A 10121-nucleotide genomic window follows, 5' to 3' on the forward strand; every position below is an offset into this window, starting at 1 on the left:
ATACATTTTTGATACCACTTGCTTTCAACAACATATTATTCCTTATTTTTATATTCGATGGAACAAAAAAGTACCAAAATTACCAAAGTCATACTTTCAATCCAAAGCTCTTATCAATCTGAGTCCTTATCAATGCCACTATTGATACTTTTTGGTTGTTTGGTGGAAAGTCAATCAATCAAGCCACTGATCATCACCTGGAGGCCTGAGGGCCACATCAGGCCCCAGACAGCTTCCTATCCGGCCCCCGAAGCTCAATTAAATCAAGAAAAAGTGCAGAGGAAAAAATATATCTGTATTTAGGGTGTCTTTTCTTCTTTCCTTTAATTTTTTGAAAGATTTGCATAATGTTTGATCAGTTTTACAAAAAGCCAACTATTTTTAACCATGATCAGCAAACAAGATGCATGACAAACTTACTCATAAGTCCATTATTGATTAAAGCTGCAGATTTTTGCTTAAATTTAACACTTCAGGGGGGTTGAGAATTTGTTTTCACTGTGTGAGAATTCAAGCAGAATCTTTTTCTTTCGCATGGCAGCCCGAAAAATATGTGGCTGAAATATCTCAAGTGCCCCCTTGTGGCTTGCTTCAGTATAGGGATTTAGCTGTGTGAGTTCACTGCTAAAGGCAACAACATAAGGTATATTTAAAAGAAAATACAATAATATCTTTCATTTAGTCTGCATAGACATCAGCTGACCCTTGTACAAATGCAGTTGATGACCCCCTGGACTAGGCCATTGATTTTGACTGAACTTGAATAAAATTAGTAGATTTTTCATCACAAAGTGAACGAATCCATCTCTTATATCTATTTTATAAAGCAGAAAGAGCAAACGTGTTGTCCTCACAACTGGGTTTGTTCTGTTTATTTGTCAAAAAACTGAATTCATGTTTCCTCGTTGTTACACATTAACACATCATGACATTTCATACACATTCTGCTGCAACACTGTGAGCCTACTGTCCTTGAACGCATCTTATTATTACCATCAGTTGGCTTGTTAAGTGAGCAAATTAACATCTATTCTGCCGATTTCTACATCAGATAAATAGTTTTAACTAATGGGAGCTGCTCCAAAATTGAGAGTGCTTTTTTTAGCTTTCTGAGCAAAAGGAGCAGATAAAGCCAGTGAGTGTGTGCTACTCTTTCAGTCTGAGTTTGTTTTTCTATGTCAAGCTGTCAGCTGAAGATACTTCATTTTGCTTCACTTAGATTCATAATTCTGATGTGTTTGGAGCTTATGAATTGATTAGCTTAGTCTGTCTGTGTATCTGCACTCTGACATTCACAGTGAGTGATGCAGGCGAGAGAGGAGACACAGGAAGGCCTCCTTTACTACATCTCCTCCATTAACCCATGAGTGTTTTTTAACCAGTCGCATAAAGAAAAACATGCCTAGCATGTTGTCTTGACATTATTGATTGTGATCTTAAAGCACAGATATCACTACAGTTATCATGATAAATAAATTATGAACAGTATGATAACTGTGGGGAAATAGTTGTCACGGGTTTCAATAATACAGGTAACTGTGTCATCTCTAGTTTTAGCTCTTATTTGTAGATGCAGTGATGTAGCCTACTGTTAACTCTATGGTTTCTTAAGTGTTTGTAGAAAAATTTAGGGCTGCTGAGGGGTCAAAGGTCGTGGGTATTCAGTGCTGGTTTGGCTTTGGCTCTTGCATGCAGAGATTTCTCCAGATTCTCAGAATGATTTGAAAACATGAGGTGCAGATGGTCAAATCCTGAATTCCAGTTGCAAATTGAGGAGTACTGTTCACAAACTGCTGCCCATGCAGTCTTTTAAAAAGTCATGTGAATCATGCCATTATCACTTCTTTCCAACTAACCTACAAATCTGTGAAATCTTCTGGGTGTTTTTATAGCATTACACAACTTTCAGTCTTTTCTTATCCAGGTGCCAACTTTTTTGGAACATACTGGAGGCACGCAACTCAGAATGTGTGTACATTTTAAAACAGAACAAAGCAGTTGAACATAGTTTGAAAAAGATTTACATATCTCTGTATTCTGTTTTTTATTCACCTTTTACACAACGTCTCATCTTTTTTGGAACTGGGGATTGTAAATCATTAATATTAACAATAGTCCCCTTTTCATTAAGTGTCCAAGTCAGTCAGTCAGGCGCGTGCATGCTGTTGTTATCGAGACATCATGCTGCTGTTTTCATTCCTCTCTCCCCTGAAGATGTTTTCACTTTGATTTTGGCTCTAACAATAGACGTTTTGTGTAAAAGTGTATTCAGAGTAAATGTAGCACCGCTGTAGTGTGACAGAAAACTTATAACCACAGCAGGAGGTGTGCTGTCCACAAATACACACAGAGTGACGAGTAGGGCAGGCAGCGGTTAGATAATGGACCATCAGCTGAACAATAGCTGCGGTGTGAGTGCTCGTGTGTGAATGTCTTATTATCTGGCTGTGCTGTTATCTTTTTCTGTCCTTCATATGAGTGTGAGCATTTTTGATTTTTCGATTGTTTCGTGGTACACGTTGTGTGTAATGACGGCTGTGTGTGTGCATGTGTGTAATCACGCTGGATGTCGGCGTTGATGCACCAGAGTGTTTTCAGCTGGTGTGTGTCGGGGCTCAATAAGCCGGTGTAATCTCTCTGTATATGGGAGTAAACACCTCGCTGTGTGTCGCAGGCTACTATCTGTGTACACACCGGGGCTGCACCACAACAGATTAGGCTGATATCACTGTTACGGGTGTGTGGGTGTCAGTGAAAGGTGTGTGAAAATACACAGCATTGAATTCCATGAAAAAAAAGGCCTGAAGGACATGTCCACCTTGTATGACGCTTCTTGTAGGAGTGAGTTAAAAGTCAATAGTGAGTATATAAATAATAAATGAATAAAACGTTATTAAAATGATTAAATAAGTATTTTCCATTCTCAAGGCCAGGCACATTTACAGCTCTGAACATGGAAGTTGAATAAAACTCACGTAAGCTGTCAAAACACTCTTTTCAGTCTATTCTGCATGTCGCTGGCATCAATAAGAAATGTCAAAAACACGCTGACTATGACCTTTCAGTGTTAAATTAATTTAGAAATACAACATTTTTTACATTCCCTGAAAAGTGGAGAATTTGGAGATAGGAGGTTAAGGGCCAACAGCAGCAAAGTGTAAAAATGAGGTGACTTATAAGGTCCTTGAGCCTTTTGATAAATGTCCTCTTCTTCCTTGAACAGGATGAAGAATCTTTCCTCCTGGCAAGTATCTCTAAATCCTAAGACATGGTTATTGACTGATTAAACATTGATATTTGGATGAGGATGGCTAAACTATTAAATGTCAGGTCCTTCTCCAGTCAGCACCATTAATAAAAGTTAGTTCCTAATATTTTTTAAGCAGTTCAGGCCTACATTCCCAGTCAAATGCTCTGTTTAAACTGTAACACAGCCACACGCCACTTGAAGCTCCAGTTATTGGCTACTACCATGCTGCTGTAATGCTTATTAACCCATAGGGTCTTCAGCTATTCTTTAGTCATTTTGTCTCGCCTGAACTAAAAAAGCTTGTAAAATATCAACCCTGGTGCACAATCAAGCTCTAAACATGCTTTTTTCAGGACAACCTGGGCTTTAAGAATATGTGCTGCAGTAAGGTCCCTTGAATTTTTGAAAATTGTTATAGCACTATGAAGAAGAATACAACTATAAATGGACATTAAAACTACAGTATAAGATTTTTATGTGTGACAGTAAACAATAATGACTGAGGCGTTTTTACACAAACTGGTTCTCTCATCTCTTCAGGACCAAAAGTGAAAAAGAGTTTTCAAAATATTCACATATTTACAAAAAAATACCTTGCACTTCTTTGTGTTAGCTGTATTTGTGCCACTATTGAAAGCAGTTCCTGTCTGCAGTGACACAGAGGGACACGTCACAGGCTCTCTGTCTCTCTTTCTCTCCGTTATGAGCCACACAGGCTCTCTCCTGCATGAGCTTAGTGTAAAGACATGCACAGTGGGCCAAAGGATGATGCAACAAAGGAACAGCTTGCCATTGGTTGTCACAGCCCATCACAATGCCTGATGCACTGATGACCTGTGGCTTGTGCCACCGGTTGTGACGTATTGTTGATATAGTGTTGGTATATTGAAGTCGTCCGAATGTGTTGTGCATTCATGTCCCTTTTTGGATCGATCTGTTCTATGTGGATTGTCATATGTTGGCAGCACCCTCTGTTGAAAATAGTCTCGGTGCATGTCTCCAGTGGAGCAGAGCAGAGTTGTGCTTCTGACACATGATGGAGACAGGCCAGAGCACATTCTGTGGAACCACAAAGATTATCTCCGAACCAAGCAATTCCTTCCCAAGCATGCTTTGCATGCATATTACTGTGCAGACAGAGTATATGGAATTTGAGGGTAACCCAAATATAAACAACAGTAAAATGCACAAAACGCGCCAGAGAAAAGCTGTACAAAAGTGGCCGTCTTTGTTAAAACGGCAAGCTACTCCTGAAGCATTCTGCTTCAGCTTTTCTCCCTTATTATATGACATTAAAACACTTTGAGGAGTGCTGTTTTGGTTTAAGATTCCACTATTCAAAACCAACAATAGGCTATAGAAGTGGGCAGGGCTGAGCAGTAGGTCTCGACTCATCATCTTTTGTTATTGATTTAATTGAGAGCCCACTGGTGCATACTGTGCATTATAAATACTCATGTTTATATAATCAAACGATTAGGTCCTTTTGTACAACTGTACACAATTTTGACTGCCTTAAAGCGTACCCTCTATTGAATATCTTACATTTTATGACCATTTGGCTGTCTGACAGTTAAAACAGAATTAATGTGGCCCTATTGGTAATCACTTTTGGCCATCCTTGCCCCAGCATATATAGACATATGGCCAATGTTTCAGGTTTCCTTTAAAGTGCAGACCCAGTACAGACACATCTTACACTCATTAAATAATCAGAGCTCAGAGCCACTGTTGGCTTCTGTTCAACTCCCACATCAGCAGGAACTGAGGAGCACTGTGACCGATCTGCTTCACACCGTGTTTATGTGTGTATCTGTGTATGTGTGTGCACCAACATATTGCTCACCTGAGTCACAGCGTCACACCTGCCAAGAAGTCCCCCCCACCCCCCAGAGAAGATTCAGTAACACTCGACTTGGCACAGTATGGCCCAGTGTGGTATAAAAGTACCATGTAGCATACATTTCTCTGTTCATCGCTGCATCAACAGCACCTGATAGATTACCAAACAAACACTTCTCCCTGCCAGAAACACACAGACGTTACTGCCTCAGCTGAGGAAATAATCCGCTAACAATGCTGACTTCTGTTTATATAAAGACCAACCTCACTAACACCAGCCTGTAACCCAGTACTCTTCAGCTGCGTGGGGATGCATTATGCTTATTTTTTTCCTGTAAAAATGTAAAAGATGGTTGTTAAAATACAAACCATGATAAACTTTATGAAAAATCCAAACCTGTTTAATACCAAAATATTACTACTCAATTCCCAATATTGGGCAGTTTTTCATTTGCATTTCTGAGGAAATGTAAAATACAACTTATCCAGAAATACAAAAAAATCCCAAAACATTGCTAACAACTCAACGATCATCAGTCATTTTCAACAACAATGGTTGTTTCAGACTTGATGCCATCCCGGCTTTCATACCTGGTACATGTGTGGTGTGTTTCCCTGCTGTCACACCCCAGACTATACTTTTGTGAGGCCTGGATGTTGACTGATGTCCAAAGTCACCAACTGGACTCCTTTGTGACAACTTTTCCTTGGCACATTTTTAGTTATTGTTGGCAAGACTGTGTTTAATGATGATGTGCTCACAAGAGTGTGGATTGGAAGGGTCAGCTGCCTGATATGGGAACAGCACCTGCCACACTTTTCCGAACCTGACCAGCATACTGCCAAGGACCTGGTGGGCTGATCCAATCGCCAGGGGCACACATGGTGGAGGGGCAGCTGAGAGGATACCTGGAGAGGTTGGGGATTGGCCTGGATGATGGCCATCAGGAGGCTAGAACAGTTCAGGACCAAGAATATACTCTCATAACTGACCTGACCTGACACAGCCCTGTCTTTCTTCTTAAGTCGTACCTCAATTAATCGCCCTACAATTGTTTTTTTTTTTTTTGTTTGTTTGTTTGTTTCATTATAGAACTGAGAAAAGATTTGTGTTTGATTCAGAGTCCAGACAGGGTTGTTCAGATAAAGGCACATTAAGGAAAGTTTATGTAAGGCAAATTCATTGTCTTAAGAGAGAAGCTGTAAAAATCCACTGATGAGTAACAAACAGGGATTTGAAGCTGCTGGTGCCTCTGGAGTCCCAAGAAGTTCTTGATGCAGGATCTTTCAGAGGCTTGCTGATGTGGGTAAAGCTGTATTTCAGCCACCCTCCACCAATTCCCAGAAGGAGGAACAATTGCAGTGGGCCTAGAAATATATGAAGACTAATTTTTAAACAGTTTTATTCACTAATGAATGTCGTGCTACACCGGATGGTCCAGATGGATGGAGTCCTGGATGGTTGGTGGATGGCCACCATGCCCCAAACAGGCTGCCACTTCAGCAAGGAGATGGTGGAGGTTTTTTTTGGCTGGGCTCAAAGGAAGTGAGATGCCTAAAGCTGTCAACGTGACCTCAACAATATACATGGAGCCCATTTCCTGCCATGGTATAAAAAGAAGAACTGTGCCTTCTGGAGTAAAACCATTTTCATGCAAGACAACGAACCATCTCATGCTGCAGAAAATCCTACTGAGGCCTTGGCTGATAAATGGGCGGGGGGGGGGGGGGCATCATGGTGTGGCAACCATCATCCCCTGACCTCAACCCTATTAAGAACCTGTGGAGCATCCTTAAAAGGAAGTTCTATGGGTGGATGGCAACTCTGGGAGGCAATTCTGGCATTCTCAAGGGAAATACAGTCAGACACTATACACGGACTCACAAGTTCAATGGATGAGAGAGGTGATCTCAAAGAAGGGTTCCTGTGTTCATACAATGTATTGCCAGACGTATTCACTCACCCATCCCAATAATTGAAATCAGGTGTTTCAGTCACTTCAGACTCCTAAATATTCCACAGTCAATTGTCAGTGGTATCATAACAAAGTGGAAGCTATTGGGAATGACAGCAACTCAGCCACAAAGTGGTAGGCCATGTAAAATGATGGAGCAGGATCAGCGGATGCTGAGGCACATAGTGTGCAGATGTTGCCAACTTTCTGCAGAGTCAATCGCTACAGACCTCCAAACTTCATGTGGCCTTCAGATTAGCTCAAGAACAGTGTGTAGAGAGCTTCATGGAATGGGTTTCCATGGCCGAGCAGCTGCATCCAAGCCATACATCACCAAATGCAATGCAAAGCATCGGATGCACTGGTGTAAAACACGCCACCACTGGACTCTAGAGTAGTGGAGACGGGTTCTCTGGAGTGACAAATCGCGGTTCTTCATCTAGCAATCTGATGGGCAAGTCTGGGTTTGGCGATTACCAGGAGAACGGTATTTGTCTGACTGCATTGTACCAAGTGTAAAATTTGGTGGAGGGGGGATTATGGTGTGGGGTTGTTTTTCAGGAGCTGGGCTTGGACCCTTAGTTCCAGTGAAAGGAACTCTGAATGCTTCAGCATACCAAGAGGTTTTGGACAATTCCATGCTCCTAACTTTGTGGAAACAGTTTGGGGATAGCCCCTTCCTGTTCCAACATGACTGTGCACCAGTGCACAAAGCAAGGTCCATAAAGACATGGATGAGAGAGTTTGGTGTGGATGAACTTGACTGGCCTGCACAGAGTTCTGACCTCAAGCCAACAGAACACCTTTGGGATGAATTAGAGCGGAGACTGAGAGCCAGGCCTTCTCGTCCAACATCATTATTTGACCTCACAAATGCGCTTTGGAGGAATGATCAGAAATTGCCTTCCCAGATGAGTTGAAGCTGTTATAGCTGCAAAGGGTGGGCCGACATCATATTAAACCCTATGGATTAAGAATGGGATGTCACTTAATTTCATATGCGAGTCAAGGCAGGTGAGCAATTACTTTGGGCAATACAGTGTATGTAACGTGATCTGTAAAGATGTTTTTGAATGAAATGGCTTTGATTTGAGAAAAATACCTCCGAATGCAAAAAATGACTACAGATTTCTGTTTTCAATCATTTACAAATGATTAAATGTTTTGAAACTCTGTTTTGCATAATAATTTGGAAGACTCATAAATATAAATATAATATACGAGATTTGAGCTACAAGTTGTATGATTTTTGTTCCCTGCCTGAAAATCACATTATTTCAATAAGAATAAGACAGGGATATATTTATTTTATTAAAAAGACTTCAGAATTTCATCTCTTATGGTGATAGGTTAATCATTTAATAATAAAAAAAAAAAACAGTATCATCATATATAGCTTAGCTGTGGCCTCTGAACCTTTCTTCCCCATACATCACCCATGATAGGCATTAGGCCTGACTTCTACATTTTTAACCAATGATAAACTATGTGAGGGTATTTTCATGCCCTGTATCTCATTTAAAATTTAAATCTATATGTCTTTGAAACTTGATATACTTCCCAGCAGTGGTGAGGGTGACACAGGAGCATATGTGTGTAGAAAGCAGAGGCCAGCAAGGTGTGATGATGCTTGATTGGATGCATGAAAGGCAGCAGATGAAGAAAGCACGAGGTCTACAGTATGTCTGTGCATTAATGTGTCAAATATCAGCCTTGTTACAACTATTACAGGCAAGAGTGTATGGTCACCCTCCTTCTCATTCTCTCTTATTTTTCCCGCCACTGGGTGGAGCTCTTCCTGTTTGTCAGGATCCTTCCGTCTCTCTCCCTGTGGATGTGGCTGCCAGCTCTTCAACTAAAGCAGCAAATGGATCAGTCGTGGAATAACAAAAGGATGGATATGATCCCTCGATATCCCCTCTTTTTTTCCAGCTCTGGCCTCCTCTCCAACTGGCACCAGCATGTGTCTCATATCTGGTGTGTGTGTCTGCTCTGATTTAGCCGGATTACATTTACACCTGGTGTTAAAATGCATCCCCACAACACACACTTAAATTGGATTTCTCTTCCCATCTCTAAAGCCTAAACAGATTGCTGTGCACATCTGTCATCGTTTTACCCTTTTCACAACAATGGCAGTGCATAAATGACAAGCTCATACATGACACACCTTCACTGCTGTGGATCGACTTCAGTTGCAGGTGAGAATATTCTGGCTCATGCAGCACGTAATGTTTGTGCAATGAAGAGTGTGTTATTAAAATGCTGCGACTGTCTGATCCAAACACTGAGCGCTCATTAGGGCTTGATTAAACACTCTAACTCAAGGTTCACTTCTATATTTATAATAAGCTTTTCACAGTCTTCTTTAAATACTGGAATCAGCTCCAAAATGAACATTAAGAATACTCAAGTACAAATTTGTGAGGAAGACTGCGAGGTGAAAATTTTCTTTTTAACCCTCTTTATACTTTTAAGTGAGTTGAAATGTTTGATACTTCTCAATAGCACTCATTTAAAACAACATGTTCTTTTAATGATCAATAGCATCAAGAAGAACCAAAAACTTCAAGGAAACGAAAATCTTTGGGCATATTTTAAAACAAAAACTGACACAAGAGAAAGACTGATTTATTATCATTAGAAACAAGAATATCCCAATACAAGCTGCTCAAGACTTCTATTTTTTGCCTTGGTATCAAAATGTTTAGATCTCTTTAAAAAACAGTATTGTATCAAAGGTTGTGTCCAGATGCATGCAATTAATGCCATAATGCAGTTAATTTTTCCCTTGAGCTTTAGGTCAGGTCAGGTACTCTGTCCTGCACTGCTCTGGCCTCCTGATGCCATCATCCAGGCCTGTACCAGGACCGTGCCTCATCTCTCCAGGCATCCTCCCAGCTGACCCCTTCACAATGCATGCAGCCACCTCCAACATCTGGACCAGCCCACTGGGTCCTGGGCACCCAGTATACGGTGAGCCTGAGAAAGTCCTACGTGCCTGTAGAAGCACAACTGCCACTTCAGAAGTAGCAGCTGACTCTTCCCATCCCGGCTCTCCTGAGCATGTTAGT

The sequence above is a fragment of the Cheilinus undulatus genome, linkage group 10 (assembly GCF_018320785.1).
Source record: "Cheilinus undulatus linkage group 10, ASM1832078v1, whole genome shotgun sequence".
NCBI lineage: Eukaryota > Metazoa > Chordata > Actinopteri > Labriformes > Labridae > Cheilinus > Cheilinus undulatus.